The following is a 27,736-nucleotide window of genomic DNA, read 5'->3' as shown; positions in this document are numbered from 1 at the left end:
TTATTCATGCTCACACTATTCAATCCACTATTCCATTTCATTTTTTTTTCCTTGATTGGAAGTAAAATTGTATGTATTGTTCACTCTACACTGTTAAGAACAACATTCAGATAATTAAATTAAAGTATGAGATGCTCTTTTATCTCAGAAACAAAATAAGTGAGATGATAACAGTGACATTATATAAAAATTAGGGTTGTAACGGTATGAATTTTTCACGGTATGATAATCGTCTAAAACAATACCACAGTTTGACGGTTTCGCGGTATACGGTATGTTACAAATGTTACAAAATAATAGAACAGTGAAGCAAATTTGACTTTTTCCAAATAATATATTTTTAGTTACTATAAACAACACCACTTACAATGAACAAATAAAAATAAGAAAATAATAAATAATGTGTCAAAGTCCAAATAAAGTCCAAATAAACATGGTGCAAATCCTCAGTAAAAAATAGATATAAATATTTACTATACTATAAATAGTTACATAACGAAACTAGATTCTATATGGAACATCCTTAGGTTTTATGTGCCAGCATGGATATGGTTGTCTGTGGATATGGATATGGATATGGTTGTCTGCAATGCAGACAAACAGCTGCATCTTCATTTGCGTCTTTTGAAAACACCAAGAGCAGCAGTTCGTCTTTGCTGTGTCACTGTTTTGTCATGTTTCTGTGCTGCTGTGCATGCAAAAGTACTTAGTATGAGAATTATTTCATGCAAAACTTTTTTTTTGCGTTTTATTTAGCCGCGCATAAATGTATGCCTTTCTCTCATTCCGTGTTGTTCAAAAAGCTTGGTCCACAAACAAAAGCGAAACCTATGCTTATTGGTTGTGATATAGCGAGTTTGAACCAATCTGGGCATGGAGGAGGGATAATGCATCAATGTATCATGTCTGATTTGTCCGGAGACACAGTGACGAGCGTTTCTTTGTCAAATCAGCGTTGTCAAATGTTGATGACGTAACCGCACTGATTCCGGAGCCTCTGAAAGTCCGCGAATGTTATGTGATACAGCACTGGAAAGCTGAGATTCTCTTCTTTATGCCAATCTTTGAATTGTATGAATCGGATCAGCGGATCAAAAGTTATTAAACATTTAAGAGCAATACTTATTTTTAGCGGCGGGCGGCTGTCTCGGTCTTTAAGGGTTAAAACCGTTGATATGCAATTGTTCATGGTATGATAATCGTGCACGTTCAAATCGTGGTAAACCGTCATACCGGTATATTGTTACAACCCTAATAAAAATAACAGTGGGAAGTTAGGAAAGTAAGTTATAACAATGTGGATGTTTGCCCAAGCTGCATATGCATTATTTCAAGTGTCATTGAAAGAGTTCAAAAGGTTAACTAGCATACGCTGCAAGTTTTCTAGCATAAATGGATGTACTTGATCTTAAAAATTGGGGCTAGTTCAGCAGGACGTTCTCAATGTTGAGCTTCATTCAAAGGACAAGACATGTGCTAAACTCAAATCTCACAATCCTCTCCCTCTTGGCCATAAGTTTCAGTGAAAGAACTGCCACTGAAGATGATTTGAACAAGCTTTTAAACACTTCCTGCTCCTGTTATAAATCTGCCTCATAAAGAAATGTCTCATGGTGATAAATCATGTTATCCGACCATCTCTTCACTGGATTATTGTATGTGAAATCATTGAATAAGCAGGATTGAAGAACCCCATTCACAGAATTTGGCAGGAAAAAGGGAAAAGGAATGTCTGCATGGTGACTCAATCCTTAAGCTGTAAGCAATATAAATGAAATCCGAATTCTCCAACTTGATCATTATTCCAGAGAAACGTAAAGAGGGATTTATATGAAAAAAAACTCACTTACACATGGTGGAAATATCTGTCTGCGCGACTTTGGTCTGTGGATTTTGGATGGAGGGATATCTTCTTACACTAGAGAGCACGTCACCCCCTGGAGAAAAAGCACAAATGGAGAACAGGACTCAATCCAGACGTCTGTAGAGCCACTCTTATTGAGTATACTGTATGCTTATACATGACCAAATTATACATATATTATTTACATTAAATGGATAAATCATCCAAAAATGTTATCTTTGTAATCATTTATTCATCCCTTATTTGTTAAAAACATGTTTGACTTTTTAACGTCACAAAAGAAGTAATTTTGAATAATATATAGCTAATATAATTCTGGTACTGGTTGACTTTCAAAGTAACTGTTTTCTACTATGGAAGTCAGTTTTTCTTTTGTGCTAAACAGAAGAAAGAAAACATGAAGAATTATATTTAAAAGAATACTTCAAACAATAAAGTTTTAAAACCACACAAGGTAGAGTAAATGGTAAGGCAATTTTCTTATTTTTCTGCGAACTATACAAATACTATCAAGACTGTGATAAAAACCTGATTAAGAATCGATATTTTTAGTATTAGATATTTGTTAGATATCAGCTATTTATAATTTATAATTACACTGAAGAAAAGAGACTAACAGAGATGTATTTAGAGTTTTATTTTGTGGATTTAGCATCACTGAAAACAAGGCAGGAATTAACATAAACTTCGCCAAAAAGAAAAGAGCGATATGACTTGATGCACAAATGTGCATTTAACACTTAAGACTGAGAAGCTTACAAGTGCCTCATAATAATGTAACGTGCATGTGCCTGTTTGCCTCATTACAAACATATGCTGCAAAATTCACAATATACATGTTAAACTAAATAAAAAAGATAAATTTGTAATCTGTAAATCCTGCATTTTGCAATTTGTGTTATACTAATAGGAATTAACTAGAAAATGTATCATTGTTGTAATCTCATTAAACATTGTGACCAATCAAATGCTACCTACGTGTACCAAATAATGATCCTGTGTGGGACATCACAGTCAGTGTTTTGCTCTGATTGACCTGTTTTGTCACAAGGATTTCACAATCACGGAATTTACACGAGAACAAGGAAACAACAGTGTTTGAGGCTCATGATTTCCTTGTCCAAAACTCTCATTATTCAGCCATGACTCTGTATATTTAGATTTTCACTATATGGCACCTTTAAAATCAGTATTTTATTAATTTCTGTTGTGTTTTGGGACATATTCCATTACGATTTACTAGTTTTAAAATGCCACCAATAGAAGGATGACCAGCGGAGACCCCTAAGGCAATACAGTTTCTATTAAAACCAACATAATTTCCATTATAACCATTACAAAATTATTGTGGGGTGTGTGTGTGTTTTTTTTTTTTTTCAAAAATGAGTATCTATTTTATAGACATGTACGAACCTTAATCAAATTACTTCCATCATGTAAGAATTGTACCTGTACTTTACAGGATTTGCACACAGAAGTGGTCAACATTTTGTCAGCAAACAAAAGATCATGGATTTGAGAAAGGATTTGTACTCACAATCGTCTATTTGCACATAAATAGTAGCATGGTAAATAATTAACTGTGTGCTTGAAGCTTTCATAATATTAAAAATTAAACCCCCCCCCCCAAACTGTATATAGCAAAATAAAGACAAACTGCATGTTGATACATTAAAATCTAGAAAGGGAACATTGGATGGCATTGATGTGATTTATCTATGTACTATTACATTTAAAACAGAAACATGAAAGAAATATTTTGAAAGCAACTCATGTAAACACCTTAATCATAGTCCTATTCACAGTGAGGTAAATAATGAGATAATTGATGTCCATAAACATTTGCATTGTGTCATACTTTAATGAGGGTTGAAAGGGTGGCGTGGGTGTGCATGTAAACAGCTCAGGGAGGTCTAAGTGGGTACAGAATGTTCAATGCCACCTAACTTTCATCTTTAGAGAACTCAACATCTGCACCGCACATGCACGTCACATTCCCTGTTTCAGCTAACCGTGACAACTGTTAGGCCTTCGGAACAAAGATGAAACTGTATCCCAAGGACTTTTCCTCGGCTTTAAGGCTCAAGGGCTGAGGATAAATTATAGCTAAGGCTGAAGGCCGAAGCATTCATTGGTGTCAGTAGAAGTGATTAGACTAAAATTCTCATAATTCTTTTCAATTTAATAACAAATAATATTAAAATAATGACATACAAGATTATATTGAGGGGCGAGGCAGTGGTGCAGTAGGTAATGCTGTTGCCTCACAGCAAGAAGGTCGCTGGTTCAAACCTCAGCTCAGTTGGTGTTTCTGTGTGGAGTTTGCATGTTCTCCCTGCCTTTGTGTGGGTTTCCTCCAGGTGCTCCAGTTTCCCCCCCAGTCCAAAAACATGCGGTACAGGTGAATTGGGTAGGGTAAATTGTCCGTAGTGTATGAGTGTGTGTGAATGTGTGTGTGGATGTTTCCCAGAGGGTTTTTACCCTCCGTTTTTACCGTTGACAGTAAACAGGAACAAAAATTGTCCTGGTGTGCACTGCACTGCTGTGATCTTCATCTGCTCTATTTAGTCTCTCTTCCACAGTTCACTGATTGTAAGGTTTCTTAGCAATAACTGTTGGCAAAGATTTTCCAGAGATAGTCAGGTTTAGTTCAGGACACTGGACAGGCTATTTCATTATTTCAGTGATTTTAGATTCAAGGAACTGCTTTATCAATTTTGCTTTGTGGTAGCACTCATTAGACTGCATGGAAATTGCTATCTGTGTGGGCAGTGAACGCAGGGAAGGAACCATTTTTTTCGGAGGCATTTAGTACTAATTTTTATAATATTGAGAGTGCTTAACATTAAGTACTTAACTGAGAATCATTTATTGTGGATTCTTTACTATATTCTTGCCTCTTGTGAATTTGTCCAAACTAAGGCACTTTTTAAAGATTCAATACTTTAGAAATCTCAAATTTGGATTGATCAGCTTCTCTTGCTAGGGCTGATTTAAGACATTTATTTTTCCAAAATAAGTTAAATAAAACTGACAAAACTCTATATCTGGTGGATTTAACATAACTGAAAACAAGGTAGGAATTAACATAATCTTTGTTATAAAGAAATGAGGGATATGACTTGATACATAAATGTGCTTTATATCCTGAAGTTTTGCTGAAGTGACTTGTTACAATGTAATGTGCATGTGTCTGTTACCTCATTATAAACATATGCAGCAACATCCACAATACACATGCTAATAAACATTTAAAAGTTGTATAATCTGTATATCCTGCATTTTGCACTCTGACAAGCTGTAAACAGACAAAGTAAGATTACTATGTGATCATGCATGGATGTTTGTATAGAGTCCTGCATACAAAGGAAACACTAATAATCTGCATTATATTTAGGATATTACAGGAAAAATAACACAAATCATAATAATCAGAAATGTTTCTTGAATACCAAACCAGCAAATTAAAATATTTTCCATAATTATTATTTTAATATTATTCTAATAATATTTTCTACAGCCTTTAGAAAGGGCTGTAGAAAATCCATCACATGAATATTTCACATTGTAAAATGTATTCAAAAAAAAAAAAAATAATAATAAAAAATAATAATAATAATAATAAATGTTTTATTAAAAATGTAACTAAAACCTATATAATTGTAATATGCAATAATGTTCAGATTACAATACAATTAACTTTTTTTTTTTTGCAACAAAACTCATTAAATAGTTTTAAACAGAAACTAAGACAACCATACACTGTTAGACCTTACCGGGGTTTTTTACAGTAGAATACTGGCAACACTGTTGCCAGCTACTCACTGTAAAAGTTCGGTGACAGTAAGTAACTGGCAACAGTGTTGCCAGTTAATTACTGTAACTGAACCATTACAGTGAGTGGCTGGCAACAGTGTTGCCAGTTATTTACTGTAACTGAACCAATACACTGAGTAGCTGGCAACAGTGTTGCCAGTTAATTACTGTAATAGAGCAGCAGTGGTAACTAACTGGAAACTGTGTAGAGTTAATTACTGTATTGTAGTGTTACAAATCACAGCATTATACTGCATACACATTAATAGTATGTCATATATAGTTATTGTAGTGTTACTAAAATTAATCAGTATTCTTAGCTGTTATTTAAAAATAGAAGGCATAACATTTTTTCAGACAAATTAATTTTATTGTTTTGGCACCAAACAAATAAATAACAGAAAATGTTTAACAAAATTAAAAAATCAGCAGATATAAATATTGTCTTACATATTACAGGTCTGCACAGTAAGGCTGCGGTCACACTAATGTTTAAGCATGCTATATTCTGCACTGCGAAGTGGAATTAAACAAAGCGAGTAGTGGAATTAAACAAAATAATTAGAGATTGAAAAAGCAAGCCAGAGAGGTCATGTTTTGATCTTTGATTGGTCTCAAGCAATCACATGATGTGATTTCGCATTCAGCGTTCTCCAAGCTTGAACTTTCCAATGCTGCGAATTATGAAATTTGTCTCATGAGCTATCATTCCAGGTCTGCAGTACTCACATGCGTATGAATGGAAGTCTATAGGGAGAAAAGTGCAGTGTGACTGGGACTTTAAGCTGTAACTCTAATTAAACACACCTGATCAAACTAATTAAGGCTTGTTAGAATTCTACAGGTAATGTTGAAGCAGGGTGGGTACTAAACTCTGCTGCTGCAGTTCTCCAGGAACTTGGAGTTTGACCCCCATGGTATATAGCAGGGGTGCTCAATCCTGTTCCTGGAGATCTACGTTCCTGCAGATTTCAGTTGCTACCCATATCAAACACACCTGCCTGTAATTATCAAGTGGTGTTCAGGTCCTAATTAATTGGTTTAGGTGTGTTTGATATGTATAGCAACTGAAATCTGCAGGAAGGTAGATCTCCAGGAACAGGATTAAGAACCCCTGGTATTAGAAATACTTTTAAAGCAACTGCCAACATTGATCACAATCACATATCCAATAAACACACACACACAAAGTGCTGCAGTGAAATGTGTTACTCTCTCCTCAATGCTGACCATGCAAAAAAAAAAAAAAAAAAAAAAACTGAACAGCAAAAAAAACACAAAATAAATATTTTAAATTTTAAAGTTTTAAATAATTAAAAACTGTGTCAAATCTCAATAAAAAGTTTAAAATAATTGTAGAAAACAAAAATAAAGTTGGCAACAATGAAAAACCAAAGGATAAAATCTTTTACTATTATAATTATCTCATGACAACAAACTTTTTTATTGTTTCAAATATAAATTCATAGGTGGAAACACTGCTCTGAAAAATACTTTTGCAACAAACTCACAACCTGGGACCGGACAGGGGAGCTTTTGTGTGTGGATGGCTATGTGTATCATGTTTTTGTGATTCCCTGTGATGATGTGCACATGTTACCTTACTGAGATAATGGAATTTAATTTTGGCTTAGTTGCCAGAAAGATACATACAACTGTTAGCATCTGTACATTATGGCAGTATGCCATATCTAATAAATAATAAACAAAAGTAATGTAAGAAGTTATATGAGGAGAGGCTAACTAGCTAACAATGTAGCTTTTTTTAAGTACACAGTTCAAAATAACAACAGTATAACTTAAAACATATCCTTATTTTAGAAACCCTCAAAAACATTTGAACACATTTTACTTACTCATTGTAGATTCTTATTTAAAGCCTAAAACATAACAGACTCTACATCTGAATTGATGGACATAGCATAGAGCACACTCAGCAGTAAACAAATCAAACACCTGGCTCCCTTAAAGGGCCGGCATTTTCTGAAAACTCTTTCTAACACCTTTGTGTTTAGAATAAGACGGACAGCCTGTGGGAGTGTGTGGTGATGCCTAAATCATTGTTTTTTACAGTTATTTACTGCACAATCTACAGAGTAACAGTGCAGTTATACTAATTAAACACACCTGATCAAACTAAATCTAAAGGTAGTGTGTTGAAGCAGGGCTGGAACTAAATTCTGCTGGGCTGCGGCCCTTCAGGAGTTTGACATCCCTGGTACATAGCATATTTTCAAAGGAACTGCCTACATTTATCACAATCATGCACATATCATTGAATAAAAACAATAAAAATATAAAAACTTCATCCAAAGCAAAAAATAAATAAATAAATAAATAAATAATAATAATAATAATAATAAATAATCTGATCCACATGTTGTTCCAAACCTGTAGTAATAAAAATAAATAAATAAATAAAATAACCTGATTAATACATTTATTTAGGAAAGCCTTTATACTATACTGTTAATGCCACTTTTACCTACTTCATTTGAAGTTTTCCAGACAAATTAATTGAGTCTCTGCAAAAATGTATGTACGTGCTGTTTAAGATATTTTTTAAATAACACATTTTTACTAGTTATTTAGCAAAATACTAATATTCAGCTTAAAGTGCAATTTAAAAGCTTAACTATAGGCTAAACTAGGCAAATTAGATTAATTATAGAAAAGTAAACAAAGTTATAAAAATGGTTGTGATAATTTGGTTGCTCTGTGTGAATATTTTTGCCTTTAAATGCATCTCGTCGATATCTTTACCTTTTATTTAGCTCTGTGACATTGACATTGGTTGACTCCTGATACTCAATGTTAAAAACATAAAAGGAAACAAAGAAAACACAAAGATGTCTGCAGAGAAATTTAGTTTATCATCAATGCATTTTTTCACTTTCTCCTCAATACTGACCATACATATACCAAAACTGAAAAGTATATACAGTATATATATATACATACATATATATATATATATATATATATATATATATATATATATATATATATATATATATATATATATATATATATATATAGCAACATAAAGCATCAGAGTACATGGGGTAATAATGGTTGAGCAGTAATTTACCATTTATTATCACAGTAACTATCTGTAATGGATACATAAAGTAAATTACTGTAATTTATTCTTTGCACTACAAAATTTCATACAAATCCTGCTCCTTTTACAGTAAAATACTGTTTCCTTTTATCACAGCAAAACACTGGCTATTTTACAGTTATTTACTGCATAATCTACAGTAAGGGTTAACAGTGTAAATTTACCCCTAAGCAATAGTGGTGAATTTATTACTGTGTTTGAACATCGCAGCAGTTCACCTACGTGACGGATCCTCCTCCCGCAACTTATTTGTCTCTTGACCCCAGCGAGTGGCTTCCAGATGGGAGTCTTCCAGCAAAAACCCCTATTGCGACCCAAAGACTGTTTGAAGAGTGAGCATTTGAGCAGTGAGTGTGATGATTAAACTCCTCTCCTGTTCCTGCTCAGTGGAAACTGTCTTTCCACACACACTTCTTTGTGGAAATTCCTAAAGTGTGGAAAGCGAAAAGAGGGTCTTTATGACAAAACAAACAAACAAGTTTGGGCTCATCCTATAGGAAAGCATTAGGCACCTCAGACCTAAATGAAATACGAAAGAAAATCCACATTTAAATGACACAATGAAGTGGTTGGTGCTCCACTCCAAGCCTGTCTTTACAATAAGCGAGTGAGACTTGGTTTTCTGGTAATTACAGAACTGGCTGTCGCACACACATCTGGCTGGCACTTGGTCACGTCGGCCTGTAAATGATTACATCTACTGACACTCGAGTTATAAATAAGAGCTCCATGCTGAGGCTGAGGAAACAGGCATCTGATCTGCGGCATGTGGAGTCATCGCTGCACCCGTCAATTTACCATTTATTCCCTTTGGAAAGTTCTTTTACTGCTGCGGTTTGAGATCGGCAGGATCGCGGAGGGTCATGTTCAGGTGCTGTTGTGTGCTTTGGAAAAATGTGTTCAACCCATCAGTATTTGGGATTGACAGCTGCACACATACATAGTGGAGATCAAAATTTGAGAACAATTTGTTAATTAAATTTCCTTTTTCTTAGTCCCATTGATCATCAGGGGTCACCACAGAGGAATGAACCACTGATTTATCCAGCATATTTTACACAGCGGATGCTCTTCAAACTGTAACCCAGTACTGGGAAGCATCCATACACAGATACACTACAGCCAATTTAGCTTATTCAATTCACCTAAAGTGCATGTATTTGGACTGTGGGGGAAACTGGAGCACCCGGAGGAAACCCACACAAACACGGAGAGAACGTGCAAACTCCATACAGAAATACCAACTGGACCAGCGGGGACTTGAACCAGTGATCTTCCTGCTGTGAGATGACAGTGCTAAGCTCTGAGCCATTGTGTCATCCAATTTGTGAACAATTTAAGATTTTTTTTTTTTTTAGAAATAAGCTAATGTTTCCTCAGTTTCAAAATGATAAAGAATTTTAGTTGTAATTGTATTTTGCTAGTAGAACAGTGCTTTACTAAATAACCAAGGCACTTCAACAAAAACGCAGTAAGCTAAATTAAAGAAAACTCGTTATTGTGAAGATTTAATAGCCGAAACTTTCTGAATTATTCACCGCATTCTTTGTGTACAAGAAGTGCGGCCATTTGTATCTTTTTGGCTCAAGACTTCCGGTCTCATTCCCTTCATTCATGTTAAGAGATTAAAAACAGCTCATTATGCTGCTTGATGTTGCAAACATATTTTCTTATTGTATTATTCTATTTTGTCTTTATATTCATGCAAACACTTGCTTGTTGAGCAAGTAGTTTGACCGTTTTCTGCAGTTTATTATTCCTAGTCATTTCTTTAATGGACAACTGAATTGGAAGTTCTAAAACGATTGCGAAAATGGGCGCACTTCTGCATTGAAGAATAAGGTCAATACAGTAGTGAACAAATGATTTGAGCACATCGGCAGCTGCATGGCACTCTAAAGGCTCATACACACCAGGATTGTTTTCGTTTGAATTTTTAAGAGGATTAATTTTTCAAAGGACCTCGAGCCAGAAATTGAACTTGGGTCGCCGTGAGCAATGCAGTGGCATGTGAATAAAAGTAAACTCATTGGTCAACCAGTGACCAAAAAACAAAAAAGCCTGTGCAACACATACTGAAAATATAACCCTATATATTTCTGGAGATTGTAAATTATGTAGCCAAAAGTACGTATGGCTACATTTCGTCATTAAAACGAACGCAACAGGGCGGTATGAGGACGCTGCTTTTCACACTTACCAGCTAACCGCTTACCTCCTTATGGACGGCTTTCCCACTGTGACCAGTTTGTCCAGTTAGCTCACCATGTACATCGGCGGAGTTGAGACACAGTTGATCAGGTGAAGAACTGCTCTAGAAAGAAGGTAAGACAAAAACAGAAGCCAAAAATTAAAATAACAGGGTAAGAATGTGGTAAAATCTAAAAACGTGGTAAAAATCAGGTGAGGGTTTTTTCCTGGATTGCTTTTTTTCAACTGGGTTTAGGGACGTGGATGGGTGGGCGGGTCAACTGGTGCTTATGAAGACACTTTTGGTTGGGTTTTGGGAAGAAGGAGAGTGGGTCAGTCGATCTATCGGTCAGTCAGTCAGTGAGCTGACAGCGGCCTCTGGTGGATTTGCAAAAACTGCAAAAAAAAGATACCTTCTGGAACGTATTTGGCGTTTTTCAGAAATGTATATAGCGTTTTTAGAATTAGCCCAGGTTGAGCATGTGGATTTTAGTTTTTAAATTACACTTTTACACCTATTGTTTTGCATGTTGGTGCATGCTTAAACTAGAATAATTTGTTTAGTCACTAGACATTAACCGTTGACAATATACATGAGCGAAAATCATCCTGGTGTGCACTGCTGTGCTATGATCTTCATTTGCTCCAGTTTAGTTTCTTCCACAGTTCACTGATTGTAGCGTTTCTTAGCCATAACTTTGTTGGCAAGGATTTTTCATAGATTTTCAGTAAGGTTTGGTTCAGGACACTGGACGGGCCATTTCATTATTTCAGGGATTTCAGATTCAAGGAACTGCTACAGTATATCAATTGTGCTATGTGGTAGGGCTCAATGCACTGCATGGAAATTGTTGTCTGTTTGGGCAATGAATGAAGGGAAGGAACCACTTTTTTAGAGGCATTCAGTCCACATTTTTATATTAAGAGTGCTTAACATTAAGTGCTTTAATGTTAATAATTATCAATTATTCATTACAACATTCTTGCCTTTTGTGAACTTAACCAAACCTTTTAGGGGACTTGAATGAGTTAATGACATTGTAAAGTTGCAATACTTTAGAAATCCTACATTTGGATTAACCAGCTTCTCATGCTATGGCTGAAAAGCTTGAAAGCCTCCTTCTGAATAACCTGCTGATGATTATATATATACACACACACACACACACACACACACACACACACACACACACACACACACACACACACACACACATATATATATATATATATATATATATATATATATATATATATATTTTTTTTTTTTTTTATTTATTTTTATTTTATTTTTTTTTGCAGGGGCCAGACGAAAAGAACTTACAAACCAGAACTACATCTGTTGCAAAAGAATATGCAATTTAATAACTGCACATCTGAAAAGAAAAAAAGCATGACATCTCCACTTCAGGTTTATTATTCCACTTTTGGAAAATCACACCGTTTATCACAAACCAAAATGATACTTTCCATAACTTATTTTATTTTATTGTGGGTGAAATAATACCCTACAACCCTCCTTTGTTTCCGCACTTATTTTTTATTACAAGGCAATAAAAAATAAACTGAAGCACAGGTGATAATGATATGCCAAAAATAAAAACCTATATATTGTGTTTGGATGCAGTGGATCATGGGAGGATTTCTTCAACACATCTGTAAAGAGTGTTAGGTTTATATCAGCCCTAATGTTCAGAGTAGGTGTGGATAATGGCAGTTCTATGTGCTGTCTTTAGGCACAGCCAACAACATACAGCTGTTGATATGCTGCCAAGCTGCAATCAAGATGCCTGCTGGAGATAAATGGAGATTTGGGAGATGTAAACACATCTGGCCCGATCACTCCCAGACAGCAAGAAGTGTTTTCTTTTTAACCCTTCATTTATTTTTGCCATTCCAAGACATTTTAATATTAGAATAAATTTCCAGAATCCCTCAGAACACCACAAATATTTCACTCTTTTGAGTGTAGGAAGACAAATTATGTAATGTGTGGTGCTTTATGGGAGTGGAGAGAGCTAAACTCACTGCGACACTTTGATTGATCAATTCTCTGTGCAGCATTATGTATAATGTTTTTATGCACTAAATCCACTACTAAACTGCATTGTTTTTTTCTCAAGTTGAATTAATGTGAAAAGATGAATCTAACAAAAGCATATACAAAATCTATTAAGAAACTCACAACAGGCCTGTCTTTAAAGGTTTATCATTATCATTGTTATTGACCTTATTCTAAAATGCGGAAGTGCGCCTATTTTCGCGATTGTTTTAGAACTTCCGATTAAGTCGCCTATGGGAGAAATGACTAGGAATAATAAACAGCAGAAAACGGTTAAGCTACTTGCTCTACAAACAAATCTTGGCGTTGCTATACAGACCAAGTAAAATAATATAATAAGAAAATATCAGATTGCAACATCAAGCAGCCTAACAAGCAGTTTTTCACGTCTAAAAATTAATGGAAGTGAATGAGACCGGAAGTCTCGAGCCAAAAAGATTTAAATGGCTGCGTCCGCTGGTCAGCAAAGAATAAGGTAAATAGGCTCAATTTGTAAGTTTGACACCCAGTGGTTAAACTAGGTATTGCACACCTGGTTCAAAACATGCAAGAGAAGGTCGCTAAGTTAATGACACCAACAGAAGTGTGTATTATTATTGAGCCTAAAGGTTGATTTAAACGGTGTTCTAAATAAAAGCAACAGCAAGTGATAAAAAGAAATATTATCTATATTAAAAGAAATTTTTGTTTAACTAAACACCTAAAACAACAAGATAAACTGACATTGATCACCTCAGGCACACCTCATGTGCTTTATTCACTGTAAATGCTAACAATGTAAGTTTGAATGTCATTTTACATGACATTCATTGCCATACTACTGAAAGCAGCAGCAGATAGTTCACCTCAGATCTTGAAAATAAAATAAACCGTTTGAAATAGAACTTTAGAACTATGACTGTGTAAACCAACACATTTGAGTGATTCAGCATGCACATTTATTAATGTTGAAGAGGTTTATTATGTATTAATATATGTATTAATAAGATTATAAACCTTACAACTTTGTTGGAGTGCAGTAAGTGCAATATTTTGTGCTTCTAATTGGCTGTATTTAACTTTCGGTCGTCTTTCGTCTAGTGCAAACTGCCAAATTGCTTACCACTGCAAATCTCATCACGTGGTGTGTTGTTAAAACACGATGTTACAATTTAACCTGCTCACCTAATGGTTATGTTCATAATATTTATGTTATTTGCTAATTAATAATAACCACATCATGTGGAACTATGAATCTGCGTCTCATTTTAGACATGGCTACTTTCCACCGGAGGGTCGCTTTTCGGTTATGGATGCACACTTTGAGAGCCTTCCTGACTGAATGAATGAAATAAGCGGTTTTACATCAAGGCAAGCCGTGGGTGCTGAAATATAATTGGCTAAACGGGCATTGGGCAGGTTAAAAGAACCAAAACAAAGACAGACGTTTTGGCACGTAACGCCCATTTTCAAAGCAGAATATCTGACTTCAGCATTGTTCTTCAGATAAACAAGAATGTTTACTTAGTACGTTTCTTACATATTGGCAAACATATTATGGTATTTTTATGCTTTAGAAGAGGCAAAAACTTTATCAAGATTAATTTTTTACTTTTAGACTTTTAAATCCTGACTCTTATAATCTTATATCTTTGGAAACATGTCCATTTAAATGTGTTTATTATTTTCATTATTAGAATCAGAATCAGTTTTATTGCCAAGTGTGCTTCACACACACAAGGAATTTGTTTTGGCTACAGAAGCTTCTTGTGTACATAAAGTGACAAGTGACAGCACAAAATAAATATGAGAAAAAAAGATAATAAACATTAAACAGAGATGCATTTAGTCAAGAATGATGGTTATAAAATGTTATATAATGTTTTGTGCATTAAAGGTAATTTTGTTTCTTTTTTCACAGGCTGATTGTCTTCTATGTGTATTATCAGTAGTTGTGGGTCATTTTATTTAGCCTGGATTTGCATCTTTGAATCTCAAAGTACCTGCTACCATTAATTCCTATTATATGAATGCCAAAGACCAGCTAAAATCTTCATGTACTGTATGTCCTAATGAAGAAAAACTCCTTAGACTTTTACATTAACAGCACAATAATTTTCTTCAAGATGAACTAAACAGAAAAACGATTAATTCTTTATATCCTATTTTTAGTTTTCCATCAAAAGAAGACAAAGTATGTTACTTTTTTTTCGGCTGTAAAATGAAACGGGAGCCATTAAAGCTTTTATTATTATGTTAAAAGAACCACAGTTTAAAGTGCCTACAGTAGCAGACATATAAAATATTTTAAACCTTGTAAATAAAAAGTTATGAACTCATTTACAAGCAAAATGGTTTTATTGCATGTAGAAATACAAACGTAGACGAAAAGACTACACAGAACAAAAGCAGTGCTGTTTTCACGAACAAACCAATCATGTGCAATTGTTTTTAAGATGACACTGAGATTTCAAATACGCCTCAAATCAGCTCGACCCAGTTGTTTTGAATATGCTGATGAATAGTCTACTGAAGTCACTTCAAACGGCAACATCTTCAAAATGCAGCACAACAGAGGTTGATAGGGGTGAAAAAAGTAGCATTCAAATGGCTGCGATAAGGCAATTCTCCAAGGACATTACTGCCAAAACATAAACTTTGCTCTCCTAAATCGTGACCGAGGCATGTTTGGCGGCTGTGCTGGATTCCTCTAGCATAAATTGCGGACACAAAGTGTATTTTGTGAGTTGGTGAGCAGCATGAGCTCATGCGACAGAAACTAGCTTGTCTGTCCCATCTCCTCTGAGGCATGTTGTTTTTTTTCTCTCGGTTTTAAACAAAATATTTATCGGCACATTGTCTGGGCTTAAATGTTGGGTTGTTGATAAATCTTACAAGATGTCCCAGATATCCACAGTCTGGCTGACTGGTGGTTTTTGTAGTATCATGAACGCTTTTACTGTTTAGACTGCAAATGACCTGAAGAGCACTACAGGTGTTGCCTGTCTGGAAAGTGTGAGGTGTCCTGTAAAAACTGTCTGTCATGCGCTTTTGACTTTATCTAAGGAATGCCCCTGAAGCCGATCAAACTTTACAGGAAGAGCATTCTCGGTTTGCCTTCACACCGTCTGAGAACAAACAGACATTCTTGTCTTCTTAACATGTTTGTCTTAGATGACAAAATTACAGTGTATGAAAAAGTTTAGAGCAGTGGCCTTCAAAGTAACTGTGGGTTGTGTGGGAAGTCGATCCACAAATGTTTTAAATCAGTTGTCACAATGTTTCATTGTTACCAAATTTACAGGACAAACTCTGTTAGAGCAGCACAAATAACTCACTTAAAGTTCCATGTCATTGTGTTAGTTCATTCTAAAAGAAAAGTGTGGAATCAAGTTAGTACCACCCAAATCTTGAACATATGAGCAGTCTTTTAACCAAATCATTGCAAAAGACGTATAAACTCAAGATTATTCACTGTTTGAATCATTCTTTTGGATTTTCCCACACACTACTTCACTGAATCTGCTACAGCAGCAAGTGAATCAACATTCTGTATGACTCACTAAACTGCAAGGTTCATGTCACAACATTATTCGTTTATTGTAAAAATGTGTTAATGTAAGGGAAAATGAGTGTTTTTTCCAGTATCTTTTATTAAAATGTTAAATCTGACATGTGGAATCAAGTTTGTGCCATCAAATTTATGAACAGATGAGCATGTTATTTAATAAATCTCTGTAAAACACTCACAAGAACAAGTGTCACTTGTTTAAATGTGTTTTCCGGATTCGACATGCAAAGTGATTCACTGAATCTGCCAGAGTAGCTAGTGAATCAAAATGCTGATCACTTACTAAACTGCAAGCTTATTTTGAGTGCATTATTATTTATTTGAAATTAAAGTGTTAAGAGGGCGGCATGGTGACACAGTGGGTGGCGCTGTCGCCTTACAGCAAGAAGGTCACTGGTTTGAGCATCGGCTGGGTCAGTTGGCATTTCTGTGTGGAGTTTGCATGTTCTTCCCGTGTTCACGTAGGTTTTGTATGAGTGCTCCGGTTTCCCCTACAGTCCAAAGACATGTACTATAGGTCAACTGAATGAGCTAAATTGGCCGTAGTGTATGTGTATGAATGCAAGAGTCTCTGGGTTGCAGTATCCTGATTAAATAGGGACTCAGCCAAAAAGAAAATAAATGAATGAATGAACATGTTTAGTATGACTTTTCTGAACATATTTGACTATGGTATCTATTGGAAATGTAACAGCTTCACTATAATGACTCTGAACTGGCTCTTTTAGTGAAGTTTATTTATAAGCTAATATCGAGAGGACCACGTGCCTTTGATTGCTTGCAGCTGGCCCCCTATTATTTAATTTATGATTCACCAATCAGATGATTCTAAGCCACTATAAATATCCTAAGTTCCATATGACAGCCATTTTCGTATTGACGAATCCACCCTTCCACCCCTACTCCGCCTTGCCTAGAAGTTTGGCACGGTGGCCCAGTGGTAAGCACTGTTGCCTCACAACAAGAACATCACTGGTTCTATTCCTCACCAAACCAGCCGACGTTTCTGTGCAGAGTTTACACGTTCTCCCCGTTCTCACGTGGGTTTCCCCTGGGTTCCCCGGTTTCCTCCCACCATTTAAAAACATGCAACTTAAGTTCATTGACTAATCCAAATCGACACCATAGACATAAATAGTTATCTCTTAAGAGCAATCACTATCTGTACATTAGCTACTACAGCAGGGGAGTTCTTGAGATCTACCTGAGCTCAAACTCCCCTCTAGCCTTGCAAACAAGAGGGAGCCCAGGCTCGAGTGTCTTATGAACTTAGGGCTTTCTCCCCGGACAACATGCCAAACAAGCTTTATAATCAATCATCAGCTAAGTGTGAACTCTTAAAAACAACTAATGAGGGTTGAATCATTCTGATGAATAATTTTGACAAACCCTAGTAAATGTAAATGTATGGAATTGTCATATGATTCTATGATTGACTAGAGATTGATCATATTTTAGCTACTGACTACTGCTGAATCACAAAGGGTTTCCATTTTATTCATGAACAAAAATCTCTTTTGAATAAATTTTTATATCAAATGCTTTAAACAGTCACATTTGAATTAGTCTGATAAATCCATCAACCAACATTCTTCAAAATAGTTTATTTTTTGTTCAACAGAAGAAACAAGCTTTATCATAAAGGTTTAAATACACATGCGGAAGAATAAATGAGGAGGTAAACTATAATTTTAAACCCTCACTGAATGAACTCAATCAGCTAAATGAATCACTGCACTGAACATTAACTAAAAGAAAATAAATCTTTCCCTTTAAATTTCATTCAATAATAATAAAAAAGAAAACTTTGGTCTCAAGATATCATAAAGAAGTTTCCAAACCCCTTCTTTGAAAAGCAAAGGAAATGAAACTTCTGCTCAGAACACTTTCTACTCCAAAAAGAAAATGATTCATGCATGTGTGGTGAACTGAAATCTAGACGTCTCCCTAAAGCAAAGGCCCCTGACAGGCCAAACGCTGACCCTTCACTCCGGCCCCCTCTAAGAAAACACAGAGGAGACGGGGACCGGAGGAGAACTGGCTGTTTAGACAAAGACAGTATCTGGAGAGGAAATACAGTACAAGGACAGCTTTGAAGTTTAATAGAGTCTGAATGAGGAATGTCAATAAAGCTTCACTGCTGGCCATCACTGCGTCTAATTATCAAAGCACATTTATCGTTTTTGTGTCTTTTTATTTTTGCTCATTTTATATCAGATTTCTGTCTTAATTTGGCAAACACTGATCACCATTTCACTGTAAACATAAGATTTAAAACCATACACTGTTAAAAAATTATTGTAGAAGCTACATCAACTCACTGGCAGCAGTTCGCCAGTAACTTACTGTGAATCAATTACAGCAAAACTATGGTATTTACATTTGCCGCACCATTTATCTTACTGTTTGTGTGTTTACACTATTGCATATATTTACTGCGAAATATACAGTAATTTTGAACAATAACACACTTACAGGTACCAAATAAAGATAAACAAAATGTCTATGTTTAAATTAAAATGTGATTTAAAAAAATTATTAAAAACGGCACTGTTCTTACAAAGTTGAAAGAAAACTGCAGTAATTACATGTAAAGTATTATCATGAATAATAATACTGACCAGCCCAGGTGGGCCCCACGCGGGCAAGCCCAGGTCTCAATAATGTCTCAATAATGTCTAGCCCAGTGGATCTCAAACTTTGTTCACCTAGTACCACCTCAGAAAAAAATGTCTCTCCCAGTACCACCATAATGACTGGTATTGAAATACATGGTAGGCCTAAATAAATAAATACAAATACAAAATAAAGATGAACAAACGTCAACGTTTAAATTAAAATGTGATTTTAAAAGTTAATTAAAAATGGCACTGTTCTTAAAACGTTAAAAGAAAGCTTTTGCTGTACTTTGCTGTAACGTATTATCATAAAGTAGCCTATTCATCAAAACCTGCAAATGTTTCTTGGACCTCATAAATATTGGTTATATACATATCAATTTTGAAATATATGTTGCATGTATATATGACTTATTTTTATATCTTTGAAATGTAAACGTTAACTTGTATTTTAAATATATGAATTGGATTTACATATTTAAATTAGAAATTAGAGCTGCTTACTGCTCGCTGGAGTAGGCTATGTGTGTCAGAGAAGCAAGTGATTAAATACCTGTCAACATTGGGATAAACATTTACGAGATATGCCCCCAACAACCGTTATAAGTATGGGGAGGAAAATAACCTCAAATGATAGAATACATAACAAACATTAGAAAAATGAAAATAAAATTAAAAGTTTAGCCTATTAAAATCAAAAGTGTGTAATTTTTTTAAAATTGAATTATTTAGCGATTCCTCTGTGCACCACTAGAAGGAAGCCTGCGTACCACTTGTGGTACATGTACCACAGTTTGAGAACCAGTGGTCGACTTCCCCAACCCTAAATCCAACCATCATAGTTAATAACGTCTACACCTTCCCCATCCCTAAACCCAACCATCAAAGTTTTTATCATACAGCCATGATTCGTGGAGGCTTTTATACTTGACACGCTGGATATTGTACTGTTATTTGCAACCACAGGGGGCGACGCCGAGTTGGCTAACTGTCATGACAAAACAAAAGATGTCAGCAAGTTGCATGGTGGAGTTGCTAAATGAATGAATATAATATCAAATGAACTGGTTGTGGATAGGGTGACACATTGGCACAGTAGGTAGTGCTGTCGCCTCAAAGCAAGAAGGTCGCTGGTTCAAACCTTGGCTGGGTCAGTTGGCAGTACTGTGTGGCATTTGCATGTTCTTCCTGCATTTTCTCAGAGTGCTCCGGTTTCCCCCACAAGTCCAAAGACATGCAGTATAGGGGAATTGGGTAAGCTAAAATTGTCTGTAGTGTATGTGTGTGAAAGAAAGTGTATGGGTGTTTCCCAGTGATGGGTTGCAGCCAGAAGGGCATTCACTGCATAAAACATACACTGGATAAGTTGACGGTTCACAGGCATGTGCACACACAGAGCTCAACCGGTCCTTTTTAGTCTTGGATACAAAGTGCCCTTCCAAAATGATCAGAATTGCCCCAGCGACAAGAAATGAATCAAAAAATGTTTACAGCCACTAAACTTTTTTATACATAAATTAATTCTAGATATTTTTTCTCAGGTTTTCTAAAGAATCATCAAACAAACCAAAAATATATATTTAAAACAAAAAGAAAAATCACTTATAAAATAAGACTGAATAAACACCAACAAATTTCACCAAAATCTATCTGTGTAGGAGCACTACAAAACAAACAAATGAAGTCTTACTCTGAAAAATAAAAAAAATGAGCTATTCACATCAATATCAGACTTAGGAATCACTATTATAATTAAATGAAGGTTTCAAAAAGTCTTTAAATCAGTTTGATGAAACTTTCAAATGAATGAACTCTTTAAAGCCTATTTTGTTGCACATTTGGCAAACACACTGAGAGTCACATGTGGTGTTTACATCTTAAGGCAAGCTTTTTGAAATATGACACACAGTTGTCGTCATGCTGCTATGACAAAAAATAATAATAAAACTTCAATCAGGACTCATTGGTGGAAAAGCCCCTAATTAGCAAGAGAGATTTGGAAATAATGACAATAAAGGAAAGCAAAACAGCGCAGCCCTTTAAAGAGAATCCAAATCACTTTTAATTTGCCTCGGCTGTTTACACCACGCCAACCACAGTGACACAAGGCAGATCTAATCTGTTTTGGAAAAAAAAAAAAAAACGTTCCAGAGAACTTATCTCCAACACACTTTTACTGACAGCCGCGGCTTTGACTTCGACGCTGGACTGATAAATGATGATAAGCAGAAGAAAGAGGATTTTAGTCGAGTCAAATTACCAGATAATGTGCGCCAGTTTCTAGGAGACACTCTCTCTCTTTCTCTCTTATTGATTGTGCTTGTGGTTTATCTTGAAAACCTGAATTGATGAGCCACTAAATATTTTCCTTTTCCAAAGATTTGTGTTGGTTTAATGGTTTCTTTGTTCTCATAAAAGCTGTTAGAATTTTAAATAACAATCTTAGAAATCAACGTGTAACCCAAAATAAAAAAAATATAAAAAATAAACATTAATGCTTAATATTTTTTTCTGACAAAGGCTTCTCTAAGGAACAGAAAGTAAAACAAAATAAAAATAATATAATAATTATTATTTACTTAAACTTTCTATTCATTAGAGAAGCCCTAGCGAGTCACCACAAGAGTTGTTATTCAAATATATATATATAAAGGTCTATAAATATTTGAAGAGGATTTAACATTGTCAACATCTATTTATAATTTTTTATTAAATAAATGGTAATACGCATTAGTTAACAGTAAATATATATATATGTGAGGTAACTTATAAAATGTTAATGTTTATGATTTCTGGTGCTGTCAAAACGATGAATTCCACTATGCAAATGGATTAATTTAAATTGGAAAATGTATTTAATAAATCAATGACCTTAATTAAACAAATGACAATAATCACAGAATTACATATTCATGAGTAGTGTAAATTTCATTAACTTAACATATATTTTACACAAGCAAATTAGTATTTTGCTAAGTTACACATCAATACAATGTTATATTGACAATTTTACATAAAATTATATTATCACCTGTATATAGTCCCTTGTATTATATCAATAATAGTTTCAAATTTTATACTACATAAAAAACCATTTATCATTCAAATATAAAAAGATACTAAAAAAGATCAGTCAAAAAGATCCAATGATCCAAGTTGGGAGATGTTTACATGACATTGTTGTACTAGACATGGATGTTTTAGTTCTTTTTCTTTTCATTTTAGAAAGGTTTTGTGTACAACTTTGTCAAAACAATCCCCATTTCTAAATATTCACTTAAATATTAAATTGAACATGCCAAGCCAGTAGTTTGCAGTAAACACTTTGTGCCTAAGCACAAACAGTGGGGAAAATTAGTATTGGACACATGTTTTTATGATTTTATATTTCTAAAGGAGCTGTTCACATGGAATTGAACCAGATTTTGGTAAAACCCTTAAAATTAATTTATTCATTCATTTTCTTTTCGGCTTAGTCCCTTTATTAATTTGGGGTCGCCAGAGTGTAATGAACCACCAACTTATCCAGCATATGTTTTACACAGCGGATGCCCTTCCAGCTGCAACCCATCACTGGGAAACATCCATACACTCATTCACACACATACACTAAGAACAATTTAAGCTTACCCAATTCACCTATACCACATGTCTTTAATTTTGCTGATGGCAGCTTGAAGACCCCAATCATATGGAGAACGAAGTTACATGCATTGCTCAGGTGTGAGTTTTTCAGACTTCAAGAAAAGTAAAAAAATCGTGATGGTTTTGTGGCGCTCGTCTATCAAATCTAATCTTTATTTTTTATTATTGAATGGAAGTCATGTGATTTTCTCAGCCATTCTACAGCTGGATTTTCTTTCTCTGAAAGCATTTAGGAGTCTTGCTGAAACGTCCACCCTGGTTTCATCTTCATCATCCTGCTAATGTAGATGTTGGACTGAAGCAGCTAATATTCATTTACAATGACGAAGGGCAGAGGGTTGCTAAAGAACTACTCAGAGATTTCAGCTGCTGTCTGCGCTTTCACTGGCTTTCTACAGCTCCCTTTCTTCATGTGTTCAATATTTTTTCTTGTGTCTTTTTATTTTATTACACATGACTTAGTTTGTAAACTAATTCGATTTGTTTTCTTTGCATATATGGATTTCTTTGATTTGTCAACAGCACCTTTAGAATTTTTTTTTGAGAAAATTGGTGATGTGTTCAATACTAATTTTTCCAGCTGTAAATGGTTTTAAGTAGACTGCCATGGTTTTTTGTGTTGTCATGAACTTGACATTCTTTTAAACTGAAAGTTTTATATCACTTTTAAAAAAATTTAAACCTATTTTCAAAAAACGTGAATTTTCAGGCTTCCAAAATGCAGTTGAAAGTCAAAACAGTTGGGACAAAAACTGTTGCAAAATATGACAGTAAGCTACTTTACACACTAGATTTGTTATACGATCAAAATCCAAACCTTTAACATGTCTGGGTGTGACTTTCCTCGCCGTTTTCAGTTTCCACTCTGGAGATTTTGTCTTTTGTCATCTAATTGCTCTTCTTTCTCTGGTCTGAGTGGAAAGCACAAAAGAGCTCTTTAGAGAAATATTGCCACCCTGTGAACAGTCGGTAAAGCACAGGTTACAAAAAAAGAAAGCACACAAATCTTAACAGGTCAATCCAAGCCTTCTGGGTACAAAACAACAGATCATTTTCCAACCCTGTTTTGTTGATGCTTAATTAGTACAGAATGGATAAAAGCAGGGTTGGGACTTTTTGAAACATGTCAGTTTCTTCTGAAGAGCTGTTAAGAAATGCGATGAAACTCTATATACGTATATCTAAGCAAGGGCAGGCCTGGATGCACTGGAATCAGAACGAGCGCTGTTTTGATTCAAATGAATGTTTTGGTTTCTCTGAAGTGGCTGATGAAACAGGCTTTGATAATCTTGTGAACTCAATATGTCACAGTTGAGCGGAGACAATGCAAGACATGCCAGCAGAGGGATAATTGAAAGCTTAAATTAAGGCTCATCATCTAATAGAGGCAACGAGATGAAGAAATGCTGATACAATTATACCGTTTATCATGAAAACAAGCCAACGGCACAAACAAATCCAGTCAAGGATGGAAAAAGTACAAATCTAAAACACAGGTTCAAACATACACATTTGACACTATGTAATTTGTACATGTGCTTCGGCCTGTTTGTGTCACGTGATTGAAAAACAAGCCTATTTATATACCTCTTTCCATTCATCTCCTCAAATCTGCTTTAATTGAAAGCTTGCTATGAGTAACTTTGGAGCCTGGTCTTGTTGCAACATGTCACACAGCCTTTAGCAAAGGAAACCCGTGCCATGATCTCCATCCATCAAATCGGGCTGATCTACAGTTAAAAAGCTGACAGTGAAACATATGAATGAAATGAAGCGTACAGGCCAATCCTTGTCATAATAGCAAACACATGCGACCTCCTGGCGAGAGCTTTTATTACCACGTTGATAAAAGGAGAGAACAGCCAGGAGGCAGAACTCCCACAGACTTTATTGTCTTATAGTGAGGAAGTATTAGGAGCAAAACAAAATGAATAGGACACACAGAAAAAGGGTGGAAATACTGAATATGGTCCCATAAGTCCATGAGGTCCTTAACAAAGCTGGAGCACATTAAAGTTCTCTGTATGAATTAAAAAAGGTCATTATGAATGTATGACAATTAGAATATTAATATAAATTAGAATTTAACTTTACCTTTATCTTGGTTTTCCTGCACAAATCAATGAAAGGTGAAATGAAATTAAATAAAAGTTTGCACCTGAGTTGAGGATGAAATAAACATTTTATAATTTATTTTAATTTATTATTTGATTATTTATTATCATAATTGAAAAAAGGGGCTGACAGGCTTGCTGAAAAAAAACTGCTTAAACCAGCCTAGGCTGGTTGGTTGGTTTTAGCTAGTCAACCGGTTTTAGAGGAATTTTGGCCATTCCAGGTTGGTTTCCAGCCCTTTCTAGCCTGGTTTTAGCTGGTCAGGCTGGGAGATGAACAGCTAAAACCCCCTTGATTAGCCTAGCCGGGGTGGGAGCCCGGCCAAAATCAGATATGTCCGGCTTAAACCAGGCTCGTCAAGCTGGTTTTAGCTAGTCATTTTATAGCCTGTCCTGCTACGACCAGGCTGTAACTGTCTGGAACCCAGCCTGAAAAGTTGAGGTAAAGTTTGTTTTATATTCACACGCCCAGACTTTCTCCTTAATAATATCATTTCAGAAAAAAATATATATATTTTTTTGCTTATTCAAAATAGTGGAATCATATCAGCATGCAATGCCTATCAAAGTACAACATTGTTCACAGTCAAATAAATTGTGCTAATGTTGTTTTGATGTCATACTTCCATGTGATTTCAGACTAAATATTTAAAGTACCATGGTAAACAATACAGGAAACGTCACAAGTTGTCACTGATCGAATGTGTGAATGTAAAATCAAGTTTACCTCAATGCCTGAAAACCACTCTAAAAACCCCTCTAAAAGCGGGCTAGTCGACCAGCTAAAATCAGCCAAAAAGCGTAGTCTGGTTTAAGCTGGGGTTTTTTTCAGCAGGGAGACATTTTTGTAGCTACTTTGTGATTTGATTGTATATGAAAACACAGAAATTAATATTAACCTCTGCATAAACTTTTTGACATTTTTGATATTTACTGTCATCCTTTGCACTTGAGTCACACTAAGAGCTGAATAAATATCATGATGCATAACATGCATTAAACAGTAATATTTAGCAGTCTACCAGCAGTCAGCAGTGTACATGTCTGTTACAAACATACATGGCAAATTTCACAATATACACATTAAACAAAAACTAGATAAAGTTAACAAACCTTATACCTATTTGGGGTGTGCTGGATACCTTTATAATTCGTCTTTCCAGAAATTTGTGCTCTGATAATGACCTCTGAGAAGAGATGCTCTGTGCCTGGCTGAGAGCTGCTGCGATCTCATTTCCAAAATAAGAGTCCCACTCATTCATTTATTCATTCATTCATTCATTCATGTTTCTTGTCCGATCTGAGACCCACTTCATATTGTATATCTAACAGGCAGTGAAGATTGCTGATTTTAAAAGAAATCAAATCTTAAACGTAATAATTTTGTAAAAGCCACAGGGCTGCCTGGCTGAAAATTAGTCTGTGTGCATATAGCCCATTGCCCTGCTTTTCACAGGGATTTTGCACTCAACGGATGTACCTGAGGAATGAATGTCAAGGTATGGTATATCTATGTAGTGAACTCTTATTGTTCTGCTATGGCTGGGTATGCCCAGATGTTCATTCTATGGCATCTTTAGGGCCTACTCACACTATGCCATTCGTACCGTGCCCAGGCCCATTTCCCGGATCGTTTGAGAAGTGTGAGTGTGCTGAATCGGGCTCAAACACGGTTCACTTGGCCGGCCCTGGCCCGGTTGGAAGAGGTGTGCCTGAGCGCGGTTCACTTGGGCTTTGGCACGGTACGCTTGTGTGTGAATGCAAAACGCGCCAAAGCCCAAAACTGAAAGCGAGACGTGACTTTTTAGGGACTGTTTCATATGGATTTATTAATCATTCTTACTGTTCAGTGAACGCAAACTGCCGTAGATTATTAAAGACGAGAACTCCTCACAGCACAACAGCTGCACGGCTTCAGCAGACCTCCTCATTCCTGCAGCACGAGAGCTTTATGATTGTTTATGAGCGGCAAAAGTGGCGGATCTGTTCGGCGAAACTGCATGTCACCGCATCCCTAAGGACTGTTTGGCGAAATATTTGACTGCATGTCACTGCTTATCAAACGACTGAAACGATATAACTAGAGAAATCTCCTCTGTGCTGCTGAATGAGAGCGAGTGAGAGCGCTTCTCACTGAACAGCGCAGCATCGATGACGTAAGCGTGCCGAGTCTCATTTGTGGTGTGAGTGCGGGCCGTCGGGGGGGACGGTAGGATGGTGGACAAGCGTGCTTTGGCCCGGTTCGAAGCAACTGTACCTAATGTGAGTACGGCTTTAGAATAAAACCTTAAAAACCAAATAAACAATGGAAACAATAATCAAATTATGGTAAACATGTCCATAAGCTATAAAAATAGCAGGGTTTTGTTTCATGCAGAAATTTTTTAACAGTTTTTGCTGTGATCATTTTTATAAATAAGAATTGGTGTATGAGTGAAATGAATATTTATGATAGTATGATTTCATAGATTGCTAGCTGACTACTTTTGTTTTTTACACAATTCTGGTTCAAACTGTAAGATGTGTGTTACAGTTAATCTGTCTTTATTTTCTCTTGTCAACAAAACAATTAGACCCGTTCAGACTTATAATCTGGTGTGACTTGTTTTCTGAAAAATTTGCTATGCACTAGTTAATGTGAGTGTTCTGAAGAGACATACTCACTTTTTATGAAATGAAGAAATGTAACTTTTGTAAACCAAAATTCCCATGTAAGAACATAAACAGGAGCTCAACCAAACCTGCTTTACATG

General features: G+C 35.5%; 1 long non-coding RNA gene across 1 annotated transcript; it reads right to left on the bottom strand.

Annotated features, from left to right (window-relative positions):
* Positions 1 to 53: 53 nt before the first annotated feature.
* On the bottom strand, positions 54 to 26,233 carry LOC141377835 (uncharacterized). Its single transcript, XR_012390832.1, has 5 exons — positions 26,104 to 26,233; positions 23,687 to 23,780; positions 11,020 to 11,113; positions 9,027 to 9,231; positions 54 to 1,937 (listed from the first exon to the last, which is right to left on the bottom strand). It is a non-coding gene; the product is annotated as an uncharacterized lncRNA (long non-coding RNA).
* Between the last annotated feature and the right edge of the window lie 1,503 nt (positions 26,234 to 27,736).

Source organism: Danio rerio, chromosome 15 (genome assembly GCF_049306965.1).
Source record: "Danio rerio strain Tuebingen ecotype United States chromosome 15, GRCz12tu, whole genome shotgun sequence".
NCBI classification, from domain to species: Eukaryota; Metazoa; Chordata; class Actinopteri; order Cypriniformes; family Danionidae; genus Danio; species Danio rerio.
Note: the sequence above shows the minus strand (reverse complement) of the source record. Positions and strands in the feature narration are given on the sequence as shown.